Source organism: Hibiscus syriacus, unplaced genomic scaffold (genome assembly GCF_006381635.1).
Source record: "Hibiscus syriacus cultivar Baekdansim isolate YM2019G1 unplaced genomic scaffold, ASM638163v2 tig00010263_pilon, whole genome shotgun sequence".
NCBI classification, from domain to species: Eukaryota; Viridiplantae; Streptophyta; class Magnoliopsida; order Malvales; family Malvaceae; genus Hibiscus; species Hibiscus syriacus.
Genome location: NW_024062210.1, coordinates 995,616 through 1,017,571, shown reverse-complemented (window position 1 = coordinate 1,017,571; position 21,956 = coordinate 995,616). Strand labels below are relative to the sequence as shown.

At 34.9% G+C, this 21,956-nt stretch overlaps 1 pseudogene; it reads left to right on the top strand.

Annotated features, from left to right (window-relative positions):
• Positions 1–789: 789 nt before the first annotated feature.
• Positions 790–6,626, top strand: LOC120203750 (annotated as a pseudogene).
• The last annotated feature ends 15,330 nt before the right edge of the window (positions 6,627–21,956 follow it).

Here is a 21,956-nt window from a genome sequence, read left to right as displayed (position 1 = left end):
CTCCAGGTGGTGGAGTAGAAGAGAGGCGTCAGTTTCTGAACCTTCTTTGCTTCTTCTTCCAAATCTCTAATATTTAATCTCAGGGATTGGAGCTAAGATTTTATCTTAAGGTCGAATTTCTAAAATTTTACGAGAAAATAAATTTATAAAGTTTCAGGAGATAAAATATATTTTCAATAAAAAAATCTAAAATTTATAATTTACATTCCTAATGCTCGAATTTAGGACCTCAAAGGAAAAAAATAATTCATTTATCATAAAAGTCACTTGATTTGTGCATTATTATTGCTAATTTAGATATTTTAACCTAATATTTTATAATATATACAACATGTTATATATATATACAGGGACACCGTTCGACTGAAATTTAATCTATAAGTTCTTATTCTAACTATAATGTTCAAACCTTAGATTTAATTCATGATTTTTATTTTATTTTTCAAGATTTTCAATGGGACATTGTTAATTGTGATAAACGAATGTGAACACTTATGAAACTAAAGTGACCATTTCTGTAGTTTACCCAATGTTATAATTGAAATTGCCCTAGGCGACGCCCAGCAGCCAGCCCAAGATACTATATAAAGTTTAGTTTGGATTTTGGAAATAGTAGTTAAATAGTTACCACTTCCAAAGCGCAAAAAAACACTCCATTGGAGATACATGCACTTGGCTTCCCTGGATATAGCATTTGATTGATCCGCTCCTCAAACGAACCGAAACTACTGCTACTACTATTAAATACCTCTCTGCTTCTTGTTTTATCTTCCTGTGAATCCCATTCTCGAGAAATTGTTAATTTTTCCAGCAGATTCTCTTGAATTCCCAACTTCCCAGAAAAAAAGCCGAAGAAAATCCTGGAAAATCACATTCGTTTCTATTCCGAGAACAGAGCCGAGAAATAGAATAACCATTTTTTATATAAGGAGAAAGGGTTAACTCAGTGTGACACAAAGAACAATAGGAACACAAAGGTAAAAAACGACTCATTCGGTGTCTCGGTGAGTATAGTCGTCATCATTGCTAAAAATCTTTCTTTTTGTTATTGAATTTGATATATACTTAATTCTGTAATCTGGGTGATCATTATGTTTTTATTTATGTTGGGGGCAAAGGTGGTTGTATTAGATCCAAATAACGTGCTTCAATAGTTGTTTTCGTGAGTTTGATGATGTTTTTTTTTTGTTTCTGTTTGAAGTTTCTGACATTTTATTTTCCTTGAAATGTGATCCTTTATGTGTTGATGAAACATTGTGTCATTGAATAATCAAAATTTTCTGTTTCTTTTGTTTTGTTGAATGTGAAAGGTGTTTGCTTTGATAACTTTAGTTGTCCTTTTGGTAATTTATGTTGTTTCTATATCTGTTTTTTATGACAAATCTTCACCCAAGTAAAGAAAAGACAAATGAGTTTGTTTGGTATGGCTTGATTTTGTTCTTTCTTTGGTGTTTCTTTTACAGTAATTTCCTGAGAGTTGAGTTGATATTTTAATGTTAAAATGATATATTCATTACTTGTAGTACTATGAGTCTGACAGCAATTTCGTGTTTCTTTTACAGTAATTGCCTGAGAGTTTTAGTTGATATTTCAATATTAAAAATGAGATTCATTACTTCTAGTACTATGAGTCTATGACAGTTAGCAATTGAAGGAGATGATAAATATGTATTGCTGTAATATTCTAAGAATAGATTAATGCTTGACAAAGATAATCAATTATCGTGATTTCCCTCTTATTTAGTACAAAAAGAGTTGGTGAAATCTGTTGTTTCCATAAAACCCTTTACTGCTGTGTCCATCATGGTGTTTAACTGATGTAATGCTCAGAATATATAATCAGGGCATCTTGGTGATTCATTTCCTGACCTTATGGTGTCTTGGATTTCAGTTGAAAACTGACCTTTTTATGTTGGATGAAATCTAGTACATTGAATCGTTGATGCGCTTTGCAGAGGTGCTTTTAGTACTGGAACATTGAACATTTTAACTGCCTTATAGCCCCCTCATATATTTTAATTGTTTCCTTGCAGTAAATTCTCTCCTTTTTTGTTTTCTTTTTTCATTTATACCAGAGGTAGTTGTCAAATTTCAATGGCTCAAGGTCTGTTAAAAGATCAAGTTCCTCTGGTTAAGCGAAAGGATTGTGATCGCCATGAGATTGTTTCAATCCAAGAATTTTTGTCTTTCGAGAAGGGGTTCTTTATTGTTATCCGTGCGTGCCAATTATTAGCACAAAAAAATGATGGACTAATATTGGTAGGATTAGCAGGTCCTTCTGGATCAGGGAAGACTGTATTTACCGAAAAGATGCTCAACTTCATGCCTAACATTGCTATTATAACAATGGACGACTATAATGACTCTAGTCGAATTGTTGATGGCAACTTTGATGGTAAAATTCATCTTTTATCTCATACTCCTATTCTTTTGAAATTGTTATTCCTTTGGAAGTTCTCAGCAAGATGCTAAAGAATTGAAGATGTCTTTGCCCCACTTTTATGGATTACCAATTGCAGTATCATGGATGTCGATAAAGTGCTTTTATATTGATAGGAAGGGGGTTTACTTGTCAATATAAAATGTGATATTAATTTCTGCACTAAATTTTATTTGAATATCTATGTTGTGTGGAATTAGAAGTTAAGAACTTAACACAAAGTAAGCAAAGCTGTAAAAAGACAACCTTCTGATTCATTTAAACGACAGATCCACGCTTGACAGATTATGATACACTGCTCCAGAATGTTCATGATTTAAAGGAAGGGAAGGAAGTGCAGGTTCCCATCTATGATTTCAAGACTAGATCCAGAACAGGATACAGGTTGAACCCTGCTACATTTAGTGCTTATCAGTACTAATATTTGCTTTAAAAGCTGTTAAGGGTTGAATTTTTACAGGTATGCCAAAGGAAAAGTAAATGGTAATAGTAGTAATGTTTTATTGTGAATTGTACAAATCCTGATCAATGCTGTTTAAAGCATCGGATTTACTGCCATTCTCAATCCATATTATAAGATCAATTAGATTCTTAATCCGATAGGTTACTGCTTTCATATCTGGGTTATAGATTTTCATTTAATCTAGGATGTCTATAATAGGACCCTTGAAGTTCCGAGCTCCCGCATTGTAGTCATTGAAGGCATCTATGCTTTGAGTGAGAAGTTGAGACCTATGCTGGATCTCCGAGTATCTGTCACTGGAGGAGTTCACTTTGACCTTGTTAAACGAGTTCTACGAGACATACAGCGTGCTGGCCAAGAGCCTGAAGAAATAATCCATCAAATATATGAAACTGTATGTTCGCCTCGCCTCCATCTTTTGTTGAAATTCATTGTCTCAGTGAAAAGAAGGCTTAATTTATTGTTTTCTGGGTGAAGTCACATGTTTTCTGTTATGCAGGTATATCCAATGTACAAGGCCTTTATTGAGCCAGATCTCCAAACAGCACATATAAAAATCATTAACAAGTTCAACCCGTTTACTGGGTTTCAAAGTCCCACTTATATTTTAAAGGTTGGTATTTGCACAGATTCATTGGTAATTGAACTTATTGCTAGCTGGTATCAATGTCATTGTTTGTCCCAGCATTTCAGTTTCTCTGTTTATTACCATCCCGGTTTCTATGTCATTGTTTGTCGCGGCATCTCAGTTTCTCTGTTTATTGTAGTCATCAAGGAAGTCCACAGTGGATCAAATTAAGAGTGTTGTATCTGAAGCACATATAGAATCCCAGGAGCAGACTTATGATATATACCTTCTACCTCCTGGAGAAAATCCAGATTCTTGCCAATCATATCTGCGGATGCAGAATAAAGATGGGAAATATAGTCTTATGTTCGAGGTTTGTCCCTCAAATTTTCTCTCTTATTTCATGTATTACAAGAATAAAGGGTACGACTCTTATGGTTTCACATATTTTGAGAAAATATGTATGTGTCCAGCTCTAAGTAGATATTAGTTTTGGCAAATAAAATGCTGGTCATTGCATGTGTTTGATATTTGTATTATTATCGAAATAAATAGGTTGGTATTAAATAGGCAAATGATGTTCAGTAGTGGATAGATCTTGGTGAAGTTATCTTACTAAGAAAAAGAATATACCAATCTTTTGTCTATACACTTTTCAAGTTTAACTATTAGACTGAATTTTTTTTGTTCTATATCTGTATTCTATTTGCTTGGCATCTCACATTTCTTCTCTGGTGTATGTTTGCTAAGAAACTGTACCAAAAATGGAAGTCTTTTTTGATAGTTTTTAATTCTTATTTTCAGGAATGGGTAACCGATATTCCATTTGTCATATCTCCAAGAATTACATTTGAAGTTAGCGTTCACCTTCTTGGCGGACTAATGGCCTTGGGTTATACAATATCCGCCATCCTTAAAAGAAACAGCCATAAATTCTCTGATGATAGTGTTTGCGTGAAAATTGATTGGCTAGAACAGCTAAATCGTCAATATCTTCAGGTACTTATGAGAATCTGAAATTTTCAAAGCATGTGCTACAAAACATGGAGTTTTAATAAAACTTTCAAAACTTTCTAAAGTTGAAAACTCATTGTGGACTTTTTAGTTTCTATAAATTTTGAGTGATTTGCTTCTTTTGTACCTGATAATTTGCATGTTTGTGGATATATATTTTGGAAGGTTTAATCGCTTGAAAAGTGTTCCCATTAACATTATTGGAAGTTTAGCAAATTTTTAGCTTGTACACTTCATATTTTAGAGGAGGTCAGATAGTCATGTCGGCAATTTGATACTTCATTTAACATTTGTTGCGTTTCTTGTTCGAAATATTTTGTAATTTGTAATGTGCAGTTTGTTCACATGCTAATAATGCCAACCATTGCGTTTTGACATCTTTAAACAGGTACAAGGAAGAGATAAGTCAGTTGTTAGAGGTGTTGCAGAGCAGCTAGGTTTGGAAGGATCATACATTCCACGTGCCTATATTGAACAAATTCGTTTGGAAAAGCTTGTAAATGAGGTTATGGTATGAGAATTTTGCAATTCCCTGGAAGGTTATGATGTCTTTTTGAATTAGCATAGTTCTTATGTAATCATTGAACAGGCCCTGCCGGGGATTTGAAAACAAAGCTCAGCCTAGATGAGGATTTGATCTCAAGCCCCAAAGAAGCCTCTTGGGAGCCTCTGTGGATATGGTTGCATTGAGAAATAGGCATCTCAAAAGGTGTAAACATCTGATACTTTTCCCCTCTCTTCTGCATATGAATTTTGTTTGATAGACCTTTCCAATCACATTTAACTCATAGGCTGATATATCTTAACAAAACTAGTGGTATGGCTCATTCATATTCAACTCAAATAGAGAGTAATATATCATGCTTCACTGGATATAGTCGTCTCAAAGAGAGAAATCAAGAGTCGGCTCTAGCAAATGAGGTTTTTATGCAACTCTTTTTGCATTGTACTTGATTTTCTAATAAATGGAATGCTATGTGAACTTATTTATTGTTTTTTTTTTCAATGTAGGGAGTCATTAATCACCTTTCAGAACAGATATCCTCTCTTAATAATAGAATGGATGAATTTACGACCCGTGTTGATTTGTTGAATTCCAAGTTAGCAATCAAGAGAAGTATTTTGAGACAACAAAACCTTGCTTATCGAGTTGAATCATGCAGTGGTTCTGCTTCGACTTCTTATTTTATAAACGGTCTAGGTGGTGGGTCCTTAATATCCAATTCTTCTTCTTCCTCTCTACTGGCAAAGGATTCACCTTTAATGGAAGAGGTACAATTGCTATGCCCTTTTATTCATGTTTGTTATGCAGAAGAAATCCATAATTTCCAGATTTACAAACACAATTTAGATTGTTGGCAATAAGAGCCAAAACAATTAAGGGTCGTTTCAATCCCGGAAAAATTGTTAAGCGTTTGCCATGGAATTTATATCTATTATGAGCTGATCTTGATTTTCAAGGGATAAACAGAAACTGTCTGGCATAATTTAGAATACCAATGCTAGGGCCTTGTTTCGATCCTGATAAAAATTAGAAAGTGTTGGGCGTGGATTTTATCTCTAGTAGGGCTGATCTTGGTTGCCAAGGGATTGACAGAAACGGTCCATATAATTTAGAAACTTCAATGGCTAGGAATTCACAGTAGTGATGCAATTAACCTATATCTATTCAACTCTATTTATTCATTCAAGGTATCATAGCCATCTGGTTCGTCCCAAAATTTTTATTCTCCATGTCTATGAAACAGATATCGACCTTTGCACAGGGACAGCGTCGAATCATGCATCAGTTAGACAACCTTAGTAATCTCCTCCACGAGGGACTTGGCGAGAGGTCTGAAGAAGCAAATGCAAGAAAGGAAAACATGGTGGCTGGTGCAGAACCTATTAAAGTTCCTCTAATTTTAACAACACTTACCATTGGTGGTCTGGGAATCTTCTTATTTAGGGGCTTTCTTTGTAACTCTTTCTCTCAGGTTTCTAGCATAAGTGCATCTGGGTAAATTTTGGCATAAAAAATAACTTGAAACCTTCATTATGTTCGATTATAGTGAAATATTTCGATCGGCTCGATCTTTTGAATTTAGGCTTGAAAGTCGAACCAAGTAAAATGTTGGTGTTTTTATTGTTTTATATTTCGCATTTATTTCTTATTTTGTGTTTGACTGTTTTGTTTTGCTTTCATATTGGCTTGTGTTGGCTTCGGGCTTGTACTTTAAAAGTTAAAGACGGTTTATTATTACGGTGGGATATAATTCGTATTCCAGAGTTGGCTTTGATGCCAAATATTACAATTCATACCAATTCGCAAGGAATTGTCGGCTCCAGTATATCGAACTCATGATATTGTCCATAAGATTCATCAGAGGTTTGACATAAACTTGTACTGTAAATGTTATATAAAGATGGCATCATATATGCATTCATAGATTCAAACTCACACACATATATATGTATATAATAATAAACATATATTATGTGGAAATAAAATTTGGAAATTCCTTTATTATATATTGGTCCGGAGAGTTCCATTGCTTGAACCAGCAAGGAAGAGTCATCTGTAAGATCAGAATATATCTCTGAAGACGACAATTCATTAGCTCTGGACTTGCAGCTGGTTGCTTCAGCTGATATATGAGAAGCTTCCCATTTCTCAGCAAGTCCATCACCTTCTAGCATCCAAACCACTTCAGACATCTCCGGTTGACGAATCAGGATGGTATTGAGTGCATAAAAGAGCTATTTGAACCATCTCTTCAACCTCAAGTTGGTCTTGAGGTCCTCATCAACTAGCCTCTCAAGTTCCTTTTCTTGTTGAATCTTTCTTATCTGCGTGTAATAATGATGATAATAACCAGTTACATCATATTTCTGTGATTTGATACATTCTGAGAATAATCTAACAAGTGAAGAAGTATCTTTGATTAGCTCACCCAGTCAAGCATGGCTCCTTTCTGCTGGTTAGCAATATTCCCGAAATCAAGAGTCCTCAGTCCCGATATCAGCTCAAGTAGAAGGATACCAAACCTGAAAACATCTGTTTTCTTGGTGGATTGTCCGGTGGATAGATATTCCGTGGCTATATGTCCCACAGTGCCTCTAACAGCTGATGTTAGATGTGAATCACGGTGTGTTGAAAGTATTAAAATGGTTTTCAAGTTTGGTAACCAACTTTGAAAAAATTGTTTTCAAAGTTTGGTAAATGTTTCTTTGAAAATGGTTTTCAAAGTTTGGTAACTGTTTCTTTGAAAAATAGTTTTTCAAAGTTTTGGTAGATGTTTGTTGAAAAATGATAATGAGATAATCACAATTAATCCCTAGGTTTTAGGGTATTTACAAGATTAAGTCCTTAAGTTTCAACTATAAATACCCTAGCTCATTTAGCTTCAAAATCATCCCAAAAATCATTTCTTTCTCCCAATACTAGAGAGTTTTCTTGTGAGTAGTGAGTGTTTTGTAAACACCTGTAAATTTTCTCTCTTAGTAAAAGATCTGCAGCTGTCCGGAGACGTAAGCACAATTGGCTGAACTCCGTTATCAATTTCGGGTATATTTTTCGCTTTTATTTTGCATTCTCACTAATCTGTTATAGGGAAATTACTTGTACTTGGTTTATTCCCAACAACTGGTAATCAGAGCTTTGGGTTGTGAATTTTGTCAATTTTTTGCGAGGTTACTATTCGGGTTACTATTCACATGAATAGTGAATTTCGTGAATAGTGAAACTCGGTCGGCGATACGAGTTTATCGACGGAGGTGTTCTAATACACGGTGGCTCGTAAAAAATTTCAGAAACGATCCAAACGAAGCCAGATTCGAGTGGGAGCGATGACTGTAGACGAAGGGAAGGTGAAAATTGAAAAGTTCGATGGTGCAGACTTTGGATTTTGGAAGATGCAAATGAAGATTTTCTATACCAGAAAAATCTATATCAACCCTCTCAAGAAAACAACTAGAGGGCATGAAGAATGAAGACTGACAGACAAGCTCGGAGTTATTGACGTTATAGCAATGTTGCTTTCAACATAGCAAAGGAAAAGACCACGGCGGGTCTTATGACGGCTCTCTCCAGTATGTATGAGAAGCCATCGGCCTCAAACAAAGTTCATTTGATGAGGCGATTATTCAATTTGCGGATGACGGAAGGGGCATCGGTGGCACAACACCTAAATGAACTCAACACAATCACAACCCAGTTGAGTTCAGTGGAAATTGAATTTGATGATGAAGTTCGAGCTTTAATTCTCTTATCATCTTTACCAGACAGTTGGAATACTACTATTACAGCAGTAGCAGTTCGTCGGGAAACAACAAATTAAAATTCGATGATGTTCGGGATCTGGTACTGAGCGAAGAAATTCGACGGAGAGAATCGGGTGAAGCATCAACCTCCTCAGCCTTGCACACGGAGTCCAGAGGGAGAACTTCAGAAAGAAATTCAAATCGTGGCAGATCGAAATCCAAAAGGGGAAAATCAAGAACAGGAAATAAAGATTTTACCTGTTATAATTGCGGCAAGAAGGGCCACTTCAAAAGAGATTGCCGAGCACCGAAGAAAAATACCGGCGCACAGGAATCTGCCAACATGACGGAGAAGACAGGTGATGCCATGATTTTAAGCGTCAACAGTCCGATTGAATCATGGATTTTGGATTCAGGGGCATCTTTCCACTCCACGCCATGCCAAGAAATCATGGAGAACTATGTCAGTGGTGATTTTGGGAATGTTCATCTTGCTGATGATGAAACCTTGAAGATCGTCGGAAAATGAGACATCCGACTAAAGCTGCCAAACCAGGCCACCTGGAAGCTGACAGGAATGAGACATATTCCTGGTCTCAAAAGAAATTTGATTTCTGTAGGACAACTTGATGGAGAAGGATACAGTACAACATTTTCAGGTTGTGAATGGAAGATTACCAAAGGAGCACTCGTCATTGCTCGTGGTAAGAAGACTGGTACTCTCTATGTAACCTCAAATTTAGAGAATATCATTACAGTAGCATATGCTGATGGAAAATCAAACCTATGGCACCAAAGGCTTGGCCATATGAGCGAGAAAGGGATGAAGACACTTTTGTCAAAGGGAAAGCTCCCGGATCTAAAGAATGTAGATGTCTGACTATGCGAGGATTGCATCTTTGGCAAACAAAAGAAAGTCAGCTTTGCAAAGATTGGTAAGACACCCAAGGCTGAAAAGTTAGAGTTAGTTCATACTGATGTATGGGGACCATCTCCAGTTCCATCTCTTGCAGGCTCATTATATTATGTCACCTTCATCGATGATTCTACAAGGAAGGTGTGGGTTTATTTTCTGAAGAAAAAATCAGAAGTCTTTGACCTTCAGAAAATCATGGTGGAAAATGAGAATGGTATGAAAGTCAAGCGGTTGAGGTCTGAAAATGGAGGAGAGTACAGAAATAGGAGATTCAGAGATTTTTGCGCAAATAATGGGATCAAGATGGAGACAACAGTTCCCATGACACCGCAACAGAATGGCGTAGCAGAGCGCATGAACAGAACTCTGAATGAACGTGCCAGAAGCATGAGGATACATGCCGGATTGCCCAAATTTCTATGGGCTGAAGCTATTAACACTGCAGCTTACCTGATCAACCGTGGGCCCTCAGTTCCTTTGGATGGCAGAATACCAGAGGAAGTTTGGAGCAAGAAAGAAATAAACCTTTCACACTTAAGAGTGTTTGGTTGTATTTCTTATGTACACATAGACTCTGCTGAAAGAAGTAAACTTGATGCTAAGTCCAACAAATGTGCCTTTGTTGGTTACGGCGGTGATGAGTTCGGTTACCGGTTTTGGAACTATGAAAATCGGAAGATCATTAGAAGCAGAGATGTCATTTCAATGAGAATGTGTGTACAAAGACAGGTCAACTGTAGAATCAAGCAGCTCCAATACCAAAGCTGTAACAAAGGAATTTGCTGAGTTTGAGGAGATTTCTGGAAATGATGTTCAGATCAGTCCTGAAGCAGTTCAAGAAGAACCAGGCACACCGAAACTAAGACGCTCCTCCAGAATTCCTAAACCAACCCAACGGTATTCTCATTCTTTGCACTACTTGTTGCTGACTGACAATGGTGAACCAGAGTGTTATGATGAAGCAATGCAAGTGGAGGATTCAGTCAAGTGGGAGTCTTCCATGAAAGATGAGATGGACTCGCTTTTGTCAAATCAGACGTGGGAATTAGCTGAATTACCACCAGGCAAGAAAGCGCTTCACAACAAGTGGATTTACAGGATCAAAGAAGAGCACGATGGGAGCAAACGCTACAAAGCGAGATTGGTTGTCAAAGGTTTTCAGTAAAAAGAAGGTATTGACTACAATGAAATTTTCTCTCCAGTCGTGAAACTGTCTACAATCAGACTGGTGTTGAAAATTGTAGCTGCAGAGAATTACATCTTGAGCAGTTAGATGTAAAGACAGCTTCCTCATGGTGATTTGGAGAAGAAATCTATATGAGGCAGCCAGAAGGCTTTATAGAGGCAGACAAGAAAAACCTGGTATGCAAGTTGAAGAAGAGCTTGTATGGTTTAAAACAAGCTCCTAGACAGTGGTACAAGAAGTTCGATAGTTTCATGAGTAGCAGTGGCTTTACCAGATGCAAAACAGATCATTGTTGCTACATCAAGAGGTTCGATAATAGCTTCATTATTTTATTGTTGTACGTTGATGACATGCTCGTTGCAGGCTCAGACATGCAAGAGATTATAAACTTGAAGCAAAAATTGTCAAAGCAGTTTGCTATGAAGGATCTGGGCGCTGCAAAGCAGATTCTTGGGATGAGGATCAAGAGAGACACAAAGTCAGGACTTTGATATATCACAGGCTGAGTACATCAACAAAGTACTCTCCAGGTTCAATATGCAAGATGCTAAACCAGTAAGTACACCTTTAGGTGTTCATTTCAGACTCTCCAAAAAACAGTCACCAAAGACGGAGGAAGAACGTGCACACATGGTGAAGGTGCCGTACGCCTCAGCGATTGGAAGTCTGATGTATGCCATGGTTTGTACCAGACCAGATATTGCTCAAGAAGTGGGAGCTGTTAGCAGGTACATGAATAATCCGGGCAAGGTACACTGGGAAGCAGTCAAATGGATCCTCAGATATCTACGGGGTACCACAAACAAAGCACTTTGTTTCAAAGTTGGAGATACGATACTGACAGGCTATGTAGATGCTGACTTAGCCGGAAATGTTGACATCAGAAGGAGCACTACAGGGTATGTCTATACTCTAGGAGGAACCGCAGTAAGTTGGGTTTCTCAACTACAGAAGATAGTTGCTCTCTCCACAACTGAAGCAGAATATGTCGCTGTTACGGAAGCTAGCAAGGAGATGGTTTGGCTCCAAAGTTTCTTGGAAGAGTTAGACAAGAAACAAGAAAACAATGTCTTGTATTGCGATAGTCAAAGTGCTATACATCTAGCAAAGAATCCATCTTTTCATTCCAGGATAAAGCACATACAATTGCGATATCATTTTATCCGGTCTCTTCTGGAAGATGTGGAGCTCAAAATCCGGCAGATATGTTGACAAAGACGGTGACTACAGACAAACTGAAGTTGTGTTCAACTTCAGTTGGATGCTAGAGTAACAAGACTAGAAAAGCTTGCATTGATCGAGGTGTGAAGACAGATTAAAATCAGTCTTCAAGTGGGAGATTGTTGAAAGTATTAAAATGGTTTTCAAGTTTGGTAACCAACTTTGAAAAATGTTTCTTTGAAAATGGTTTTCAAAGTTTGGTAAATGTTTCTTTGAAAAATAGTTTTTCAAAGTTTTGGTAGATGTTTGTTGAAAAATGATAATGGGATAATAATAATCTCCCTAGGTTTTAGGGTATTTACAAGATTAAGTCCTAAGTTTCAACTATAAATACCCTAGCTCATTTAGCTTCAAAAACCATCCCAAAAATCATTTCTTTCTCCCAGTACTAGAGAGTTTTCTTGTGAGTAGTGAGTGTTTTGTAAACACCTGTAAATTTTCTCTCTTAGTAAAAGATCTGCAGCAGTCCGGATACGTAAGCACAATTGGCTGAACTCCGTTATCAATTTCGGGTATTATTTTTCCGCTTTTATTTTGCATTCTCACTAATCTGGTTATAGGGAAATTACTTGTACTTGGTTTATTTCCCAACACGGTGATCCAACAACTTTGCCAATCCGAAATCTCCTACAATGCCTCCCATAGTAATAATCAAGTATACTTTGGATAACACTGCTCATGCTAGTACAATAAGCGCCTAGTTTTTCCAAAATAATTCTTTTCCTGGTTCTCTAATCCAACTAGCAACACTACCATTGGGCATGTAACACCCCAACCCGTATCCGACCCGGATACGAGTCCGAAGTGTCACATTGACTTTTCAAACATTTATTCGTATAAAATAGTGAGTAATTTAAAAACTTTTATAACATTTAACTTATTCAAAACATTTACAAAACTATTCAGCTTATACAATATATTCTTTTGATTACATGCCAACTAGAACTTTATATATAAAATACATATTATTCACCTCTCTTCTGATCTGACATTCGGTAAGGAGAACTGACCTGTCTTGTTCCTCTTTACTTCTCTTTCCACTTTCCAAACCTACGTGTGAAACAATCACACGCTAAGTCGATGACTTAGTGAGGCATCTAAAACATATAATATTTCATATAACATAAAGCATACATAACATATACCATCATTATCATAATCTCTATCATTATCATTAAGAAACACATAACATCATATGGTTCATGAAACACATTTCAAACCACTTATAAACCCATCGTATACATATCACATTCAGTATGTTTGTTTATTCTCTTTATTAGCCCATGTACACTAGTGAGAACTTAAGGTATGTGAGTACATTGAGGTTGTGCACACATATGCTGTCACCACAGCTCGATCAATGTCCCGAAGAACCTATCCAGAGGTCATAAAGATCCTCGGTAACTATCCAGAGGTCATAAAGATCCTCGGTAACTGTCCATAGGTCCCGAAGAACCTAGGTAAACTATCCATATGTTCCCTTAGAACATAGGTATACTGTCCATATGTCTCGAAAGACATGGGTAGTTCTTTGACTCTTGGCATGACAACTATACCTATAGGTTCTCATAACTCATAACATGGGCATTATCATTATGAATACATTTCTCATCACTTGTTCTTTCTCTTCTGTCACATACCACATGTATGTGTAACCATGTATTTCATATCATATATTTTATAATAGATTCTTATATCATTATTTGTTTCATTCCTACCTATTCACAATCACACTAACATATAATGCAAGCAAGATGTATTAATACATACATGTAATCACATAACTTATATCATATCATTTCTCTTATAAACACATATCTCTTCTTTGCTGTCACGTATCACATATACGTGTAATCATTGATCTTATAATCTCATGTTCCTTCTCTTCTGTCACATACCCTATGTATGTATAAACATATATCTCATAAACATATATTTATGAATCTCATATCGTATCACATATTCACATAAACATGTAATCCACTTTCACATAGCTTGTCACATAGGCATGTATTCTCATATATTATAATTTCATATAGTTCAATATCACATATCACATATACATGTAATCATGTACTCATACACATAAGCTCATATCAGTCAAATCAAATAACATTTAAGAGTCACTTCTTACCATAGTAACTCCATCACTAGCTCATCACAAGCCAATGTTTATTCGATAACATAAGTACAATTAAATTGCACTCACTTTAGCTTTGCTTTGATTCGATTCTAATCCTTCAATTGTTTCTGAATGGGATCACGTTCTATATCTACATAATCATTCATAGATCTATATAAGTATTATAACTAATATACTCTAATGGTTCACTCCTTAGACTAAGAAAAATGCCAATTTCATCTTTCAATGAAAGTATGCATCGATGCACTACTGATGCATCGGTGCATAAAATGCATTCGATGTTGTATTATCACTGGGATGCATCGATGCATGCCTTATGCATCGATGCACTAATTACATTCGATGTTTCTATTTTAAAAGAGTGCATCGATGCACTACCTATGCATCGATACACCTTCAAACAAAATTCTGGGTTTTAACCTTGATGCATCGATGCACTGAATGTGCATCGATGCACTCTGCCCAGAACCTCTTTTTGAACCCGAAAATCATCAACTCTTCACTCAAATGCTTCATATTTCATCCCCTTTCATAATCCTAACTTTCATATACATGTTTAAACTCACTTATAATCATTTATCCCATCTTTAACCTTAATATCCTCTCCTCTTTAGGAACTTCAAGAATCATACCCTATTTTCCACATGTTTCAAATCCAATTCTAACATTTAATACTTCTTAATTTAGCTGACAAGTCAAATTAGTTCCCAATTCAACTTATCATTTCTTTTCCAAAGATTCACTTAAAAACCCATTTTCTTTAATCTTTCATAACTCCTTTATCTTTTAATTTTAAGATAACTTAAGCTTTCCTTAAGCTTAGTTATCCTCTAATGATCAAAACCCAACCTTTAATTCAACAAATAATCAAGAATTCAGAAACTCACCTTTGCTTAGCTTCCACGGGGAGGAGGAAGAAGAAATGAAGAAGAAGATGAAAATGTTTTTATCTTCCACGTTTTCATCTCTTATAAAAGGGATAAAATATCTTTAATGTCAAATGACCATTTTACCATTTAATTCCTTTAATAATTACTAACAACTTTTAGGAAATATTTTCAAACAAATCACTGAACTAATCCATTCTTCTACTTTAGTCGCCAAATTCTGAAACTTTACAATTTGGTCACTAACCCATAGTTTGGGATGTTACAAATCTCCCCTCCTTTTAAGAAAATTCGTCCTCGAATTTTCATTGTACATATCAACAAAAACATATCTTTTCATTCATGTTCATATACTTTTTTTCCTATCTTACTTATACTTATCCCTGATTATCAATCTTCATCACATCTTAATAACTTTGATAAGCAGCTTCACTTATACATAACCTCATTCTTTTCCATCTTTTGTACTTGGTATTATTATTATTATTATTATTATTATTTTCTTCCTCAAAACTCCCTTTTGAACCTATAAATACTTTTCTCATTGACTTCATCATATCTATATGCTCCAAATACCTAACCATATTTCAAATCCATGTCATACTTGATTAATTCACTTTATCTTTTCTTCCAATCTTATTACTCTATCACCTTTACTCTTACAGCTAGTCAATAACAACTGTTCAATCTAGGGCACACGCCCTACTCAATTAATTATATATATTAATTTTTTTTACCATATTTTAATTCCACCGCATAGTAACTAAATTACTTTATCTAACTTTTCCACTTTGAAATAGTAGATATCCTCTAACATTATCCGATTGCACATTAAATTTTTGAACACAATCCTCAACTTTTAATCTAGGTTACGACCCTTATCAACTTGATCCTATACATTTTTTTCCATTGAAATTTCCCTTAACTATATCTTATGCGCACATAATATTATTCAACTGTTCCAAAATCAAACATTGTAACTTCCTTTGTCTTATAAATTGTTCACCGACATACTCATTCTCACACTTTTCTATTACTCTTTATATTCTCTTGAACATTCAAATCATTATCTCATTCACTACATCACATTACATAATTAAAATATACATTGTATTCGAATCCATTTCATATTTGACTATCATAACCTGACAATATCTTATAATTCCAATACATTTCCATCATATAATTTTGTAAGCTATTGCTAACTCTTTCCATTTATAATGTAAATCACTTATCATATTCACACTCTTGCTTGTATACAATACTATTTACACATCTACTATTCCTTTTTACGTATCACCTCTTCAATAAATCTTTCGTATTATCATAAACTTCACTTCATTACTTTAATTCTTTCATCACCTTTTTCCTTATGCTTTTACATTCATTTCATATCATTTATACTTTTCCTTCTTTATCTTTTTAACTTCTCAATCAATCCTTAGTTTCCGTCAAACATACAAATCCTTTAACTTAATACATTTACTATCACACTACTTTATTATTTAACTTATTTCTTTCAATCAAAACATAAACCTTCATCAAACTATCCTTTTATTTATTCTTCCCGTCAAAGTAATTCATTCACTATTTTCATCACTTATCAAACCTTTATTCTCATTTGTCCATAATAATGGTTCAAATTCAACCATTCTATTTACATTTGTCTTATACATAACTAACCATATCATGTCTTTCATACTCTCATGCTCTTTATATCACATATATTATCATTAACTCTCACTTCTTATCACATTTCATGACTTTGGTAGTCAACTTTACTTGCACAAAACTTATTCTTATCATTCTTATACTTAGTTTCTCCACTTGTTTCCAATCACCTGATTTCAATACTCATCTTATTCCTTTAAAATAATTTTCCTGCTTCAATTTTTTTTTAAACTTCTAACAGAGCTTTAACCAATCACAAAGGTTGTCTTTAACCCTGACTTATTATCAATTAAGTACTTGTTTAATCTTTAGGATCAACCCTACTTCTTGAGTCTGTTGGACTCTTATTGATTTAATTCCCTGGCGGATAATACAACTAATTCATATGGTTTAAAGTTGAAAACCAGAATCTCTAGCTTTCTGTGACGGTGCTTAACTCTATGAAGCACTAATTTCTTAATCATTGGAGATTTATGTTCTTCAATCCTTCCTAACAATGGAACATTTCTCAAATTCATCCTTGAACTCGGGTGTTCTAACTCTTTTCGATACATTCATTCTATGAATTATAGAAGTATAAAATTAAAACACATCCAATATCATTTAAATCATAAAACATTTTCTAATCTTGTACAAGCACGCCTGAGGTTTTTCGCTCTTCTCCCTGCCTGGCCAGGGCAGGTGAATGCTATTACCTTCAGTCTATTGCCTTGTGTTTCACTTTGGAAACTCTCATATTTCACGTGCTCATATCATTTCTTATCCATATCCGGTGCATATGCTCATCCAATTCTATTATATAACATATGTCAATTGCATATGTTCACATATCATCCATCATATCATATAAACATATATATAAATTTCATAAATCATTCTCTGGTATTCACATATCTTATTTAACATAACAGACAACATACTCCTTACCCTATCAGATCAGAAATTTTCATCTAATTGGCATGTACACATTTTAAAAACTCATTTGACTTCGGTTTAAGCCTAGAATCGGCTAACCATAGCTCTGATACCATTAAATGTAAACCCCAACCCGTATCCGACCGGATACGAGTCCGAAGTGTCACATTGACTTTTCAAACATTATGTATAAAATAGTGAGTAATTTAAAAACTTTTATAACATTTAACTTATTCAAAACATTTACAAAACTATTCAGAGCTTATACAATATATTCTTTTGATTACATGCCAACTAGAACTTTATATAAAAATACATATTATCACCTCTTCTGATTGACATCAGTAAGAGAACTGACATGTCTTGTTCCTCTTTACTTCTTTCCGCTTTCCAAACCTACGTGTGAAACAATCACACGCTAAGTCGATGACTTAGTGAGGCATATAAAACATATAATATTTCATATAACATAAAGCATACATAAACATATACCATTATTATCATAATCTCTATCATTATCATTAAGAAACACACATAACATCATATGGTTCATGAAACACATTTCAAACCACTTATAAACCCATCGTATACATATCACATTCAGTATGTTTGTTTATTCTCTTTATTAGCCATGTACACTAGTGAGAACTTAAGGTATGTGATACATTGAGGTTGTGCACCATATGTTGTCACCACAGCTCGATCAATGTCCCGAAGGACCTATCCAGAGGTCATAAAGATCTCGGTAACTATCCAGAGGTCATAAGATCCTCGGTACTGTCCATAGGTCCCGAAGAACCTAGGTAAATATCCATATGTTCCCTTAGAACATAGGTATATGTCCATATGTCTCGAAAGACATAGGTAGCTCTTTGACTCTTGGCATGCCAACTACTACAGGTTCAAACTCATAACAGGGGCATTATCATTATGAATACATTTCTCATCACTTGTTCTTTCTCTTCTGTCACATACCACATGTATGTGTAACCATGTATTTCATATCATAATTTTATAATAGATTCTTATATCATTATTTGTTTCATTCCTACCTATTCACAATCACTAACATGTAATGCAAGCAAGATGTATTAATACATACATGTAATCACATAACTTATATCATATCATTTCTATAACATATCTCTTCTTTTCTGTCACGTATCCATATACGTGTAATCATGATCTTATAATCTCATGTTCCTTCTTCTTTCACATACCCTATGTATGTAAACATATCTCATAAACTATATTATGAATCTCATATCGTATCACATATTCACATAAACATGTAATCCACTTTCACATAGCTGTCACATAGGCATGTATTTCATATATTATAATTTCATATAGTTCAATATCACATATCACATATACATGTAATCATGTACTCATACACACATAAGCATCATATCAGTCACAAATCAATAACATTTTAGGAGTCACTTCTTACCATAGTAACTCTATCACGCTCATCACAAGCCAATGTTTATTCGATAACATAAGTACAATTAAATTGCATCACCTTAGCTTTGCTTTGATTCGATTCTAATCCTTCAATTGTTTCTGAATGGGATCACGTCTATTCTACATATCATTCATAGATCTATATAAGTATTATAACTAATATACTCTAATGGTTCACTCCTTAGACTAAGAAAAATGCCAATTTCATCTTTCAATGAAAGTATGCATCGATGCACTACTGATGCATCGGTGCTAAAATGCATTCGATGTATTATCACTGGGATGCATCGATGCATGCTTATGCATCGATGCACTAATTACATTCGATGTTTCTATTTTAAAAGAGTGCATCGATGCACTACCTATGCATAGGTACACCTTCAAACAAAATCTGGGTTTTAACCTTGATGCACGATGCACTATGAATGTGCATCGATGCACTCTGCCCAGAACCTCTTTTTGAACCGAAAATCATCAACTCTTCACTTAAATGCTTCATATTTCATCCCCTTTCATAATCCTAACTTTCATATACATGTTTAAACTCACTTATAATCATTTATCCCATCTTTAACCTTAATATCCTCTCCTCTTTAGGAACTTCAAGAATCATACCCTATTTTCACATGTTCAAATCCAATTCTAACATTTAATACTTTTAAGCTGATGACAAGTCAAATTAGTTCCCAATTCAACTTATCATCTCTTTTCCAAAGATTCACTTAAAAACCCATTTTCTTTAATCTTTCATAACTCCTTTATCTTTGATTTTAAGATAACTTAAGCTTTCCTTAAGCTAGTTATCCTCTAATGATCAAAAACCTTTAATTCACAAATAATCAAGAATTCAGAAACTCACCTTTGCTTAGCTTCCACGGGGAGGAGGAAGAAGAAATGAAGAAGAAGATGAAAATGTTTTCATCTTCCACGTTTTCATCTCTTATAAAAGGGATAAAATATCTTTAATGTCAAATGACCATTTTACCCTTTAATTCTTTTAATAATTACTAACAACTTTTAGGAAATATTTTCAAACAAATCACTGAACTAATCCATTCTTCTACTTTAGTCACCAAATTCTGAAACTTTACAATTTGGTCACTAACCCATAGTTTGGGATGTTACAGGGCATATAGGGGTAAACAATAAGTCTTGCAGTTTCTGTCATGGAGAGTCCGTAGAGTCAGAAGGGGGTTCCGATGAACTGCTAGGCTAATCATCTTGACTTCAGTCTGAAATTTGATTTCACCTCCGATGGCATTTCCATCTTTAAGCCTTTTCATAGGTATCGTTGTTCCATCTTGGAGATACCCTTATATACATTTCCAAACCTCCTTCGCGACCAAGTACGTACTACTGAAGTGTAGCTACCTGAAGCTCCTTGAAGTGGAACCTCGTACAATTTCCAAGGAAAACTTCTTCTCTATGTTCTTTTGAAATGTTCAAAAGAATGTGATTTTAGGACCAATGTTTCTCGAACTCGATTACGAGTGTTGATTACAGATATATGTCAAGGTCTTTTCATGTAAGTACAAGGTCCTTGGTGGGTTGTGTATCCTTTATCATGTATAAATATGTATTGAACACAAATGTGAGTATAAATGACAAATAAAATTCTCTAACCATCAAACATCCAAGAATATTTGCTTGTGCTTCTTTGCCTTTCTTTGTCAGTTATTCAAGGAAATAGACATGGACATCGGTCTTGTTCTGGAGCAGGGTTGCTCATCCCCCGCAGAACAGATGAAAGGGTTTCCGACAATGTTGTATCAACTAATAAAATCACGTAAGCACAGCAATAAAACAAAAACAGTATGAATTTTTTTAGTCTATTCGTTAATAGTTGGATTTTTCTTGTTTTAAACAAGGTAAAACACAAGAACAAAAAGCGTAACCCCTGAATAAATAAACCAACTTGAATGTTTTTGCAAGCAACCTTGGCATTGTACCACTCAAGTTATTGGAAAACAAATCCCTCATACATGCATCAGTTTGCAAAAGAAAACTCGTGGGGATTCATAGGATTCAGAGAATTTACAGGAAAGTGAGCTGAGACATGTTTGTTAAAGAGGAAGCTAATGTTCCTGAGAGACTGTAGCACTTATGGAGTTTGTAACCCGAACAAGGCCTGATGCAGTCGCTGTCCTTAACGCATTTGGTGGTCGGAAGACAGACAAAACGCCGGTTTCTAAATGACAAAACCCGCCCTGTGGACACTCGGATACACATTGTCACTTGCACATTTTCCTGCTTCCGAGTTCAACACACCTGCAAAAAGAAAAAAAATTGATTACAAAATTACTAACAAAAAATGTCACTCGAATTTTACTATTTCTTCTTTAATATTCACGTGTTGAACAACTATTGACATGCAGAAAGGTTGTGTACATACTAACAAGAAGCTACAAGCAAGGCGCCGAGTGGAGAAGCAATGCCAAAAGAAGCCATTATGTTTGTCTGGAAGTTGATTGGAGTCGATTATCGGCACTTTGTATGTACATAAATCCATTTTTGCTAACATTGCTACCATTATCTTGTTGTTTTTATTTTTCATAGAATATTTTTAATACAAAATTATAAAATTTATTTAGATTAAATTAATTTTAAGTAGTATCAATTTAAATTTTGATTTATGTTCTAATTTAAACCAACAAAACAAAGCTGGCAAATAGTTGGTCATTAGCATAAACTTCTCCCTATAAAACACTTGTAATCTCTGCAATCCAAGTGAAGCTCAAAACCACCGACTTTCATATCTTCCTCACTTTCGTAGTTCTCAAGAACTTTAATAATATTGAGATATTAATGATACTTTCAGAACTT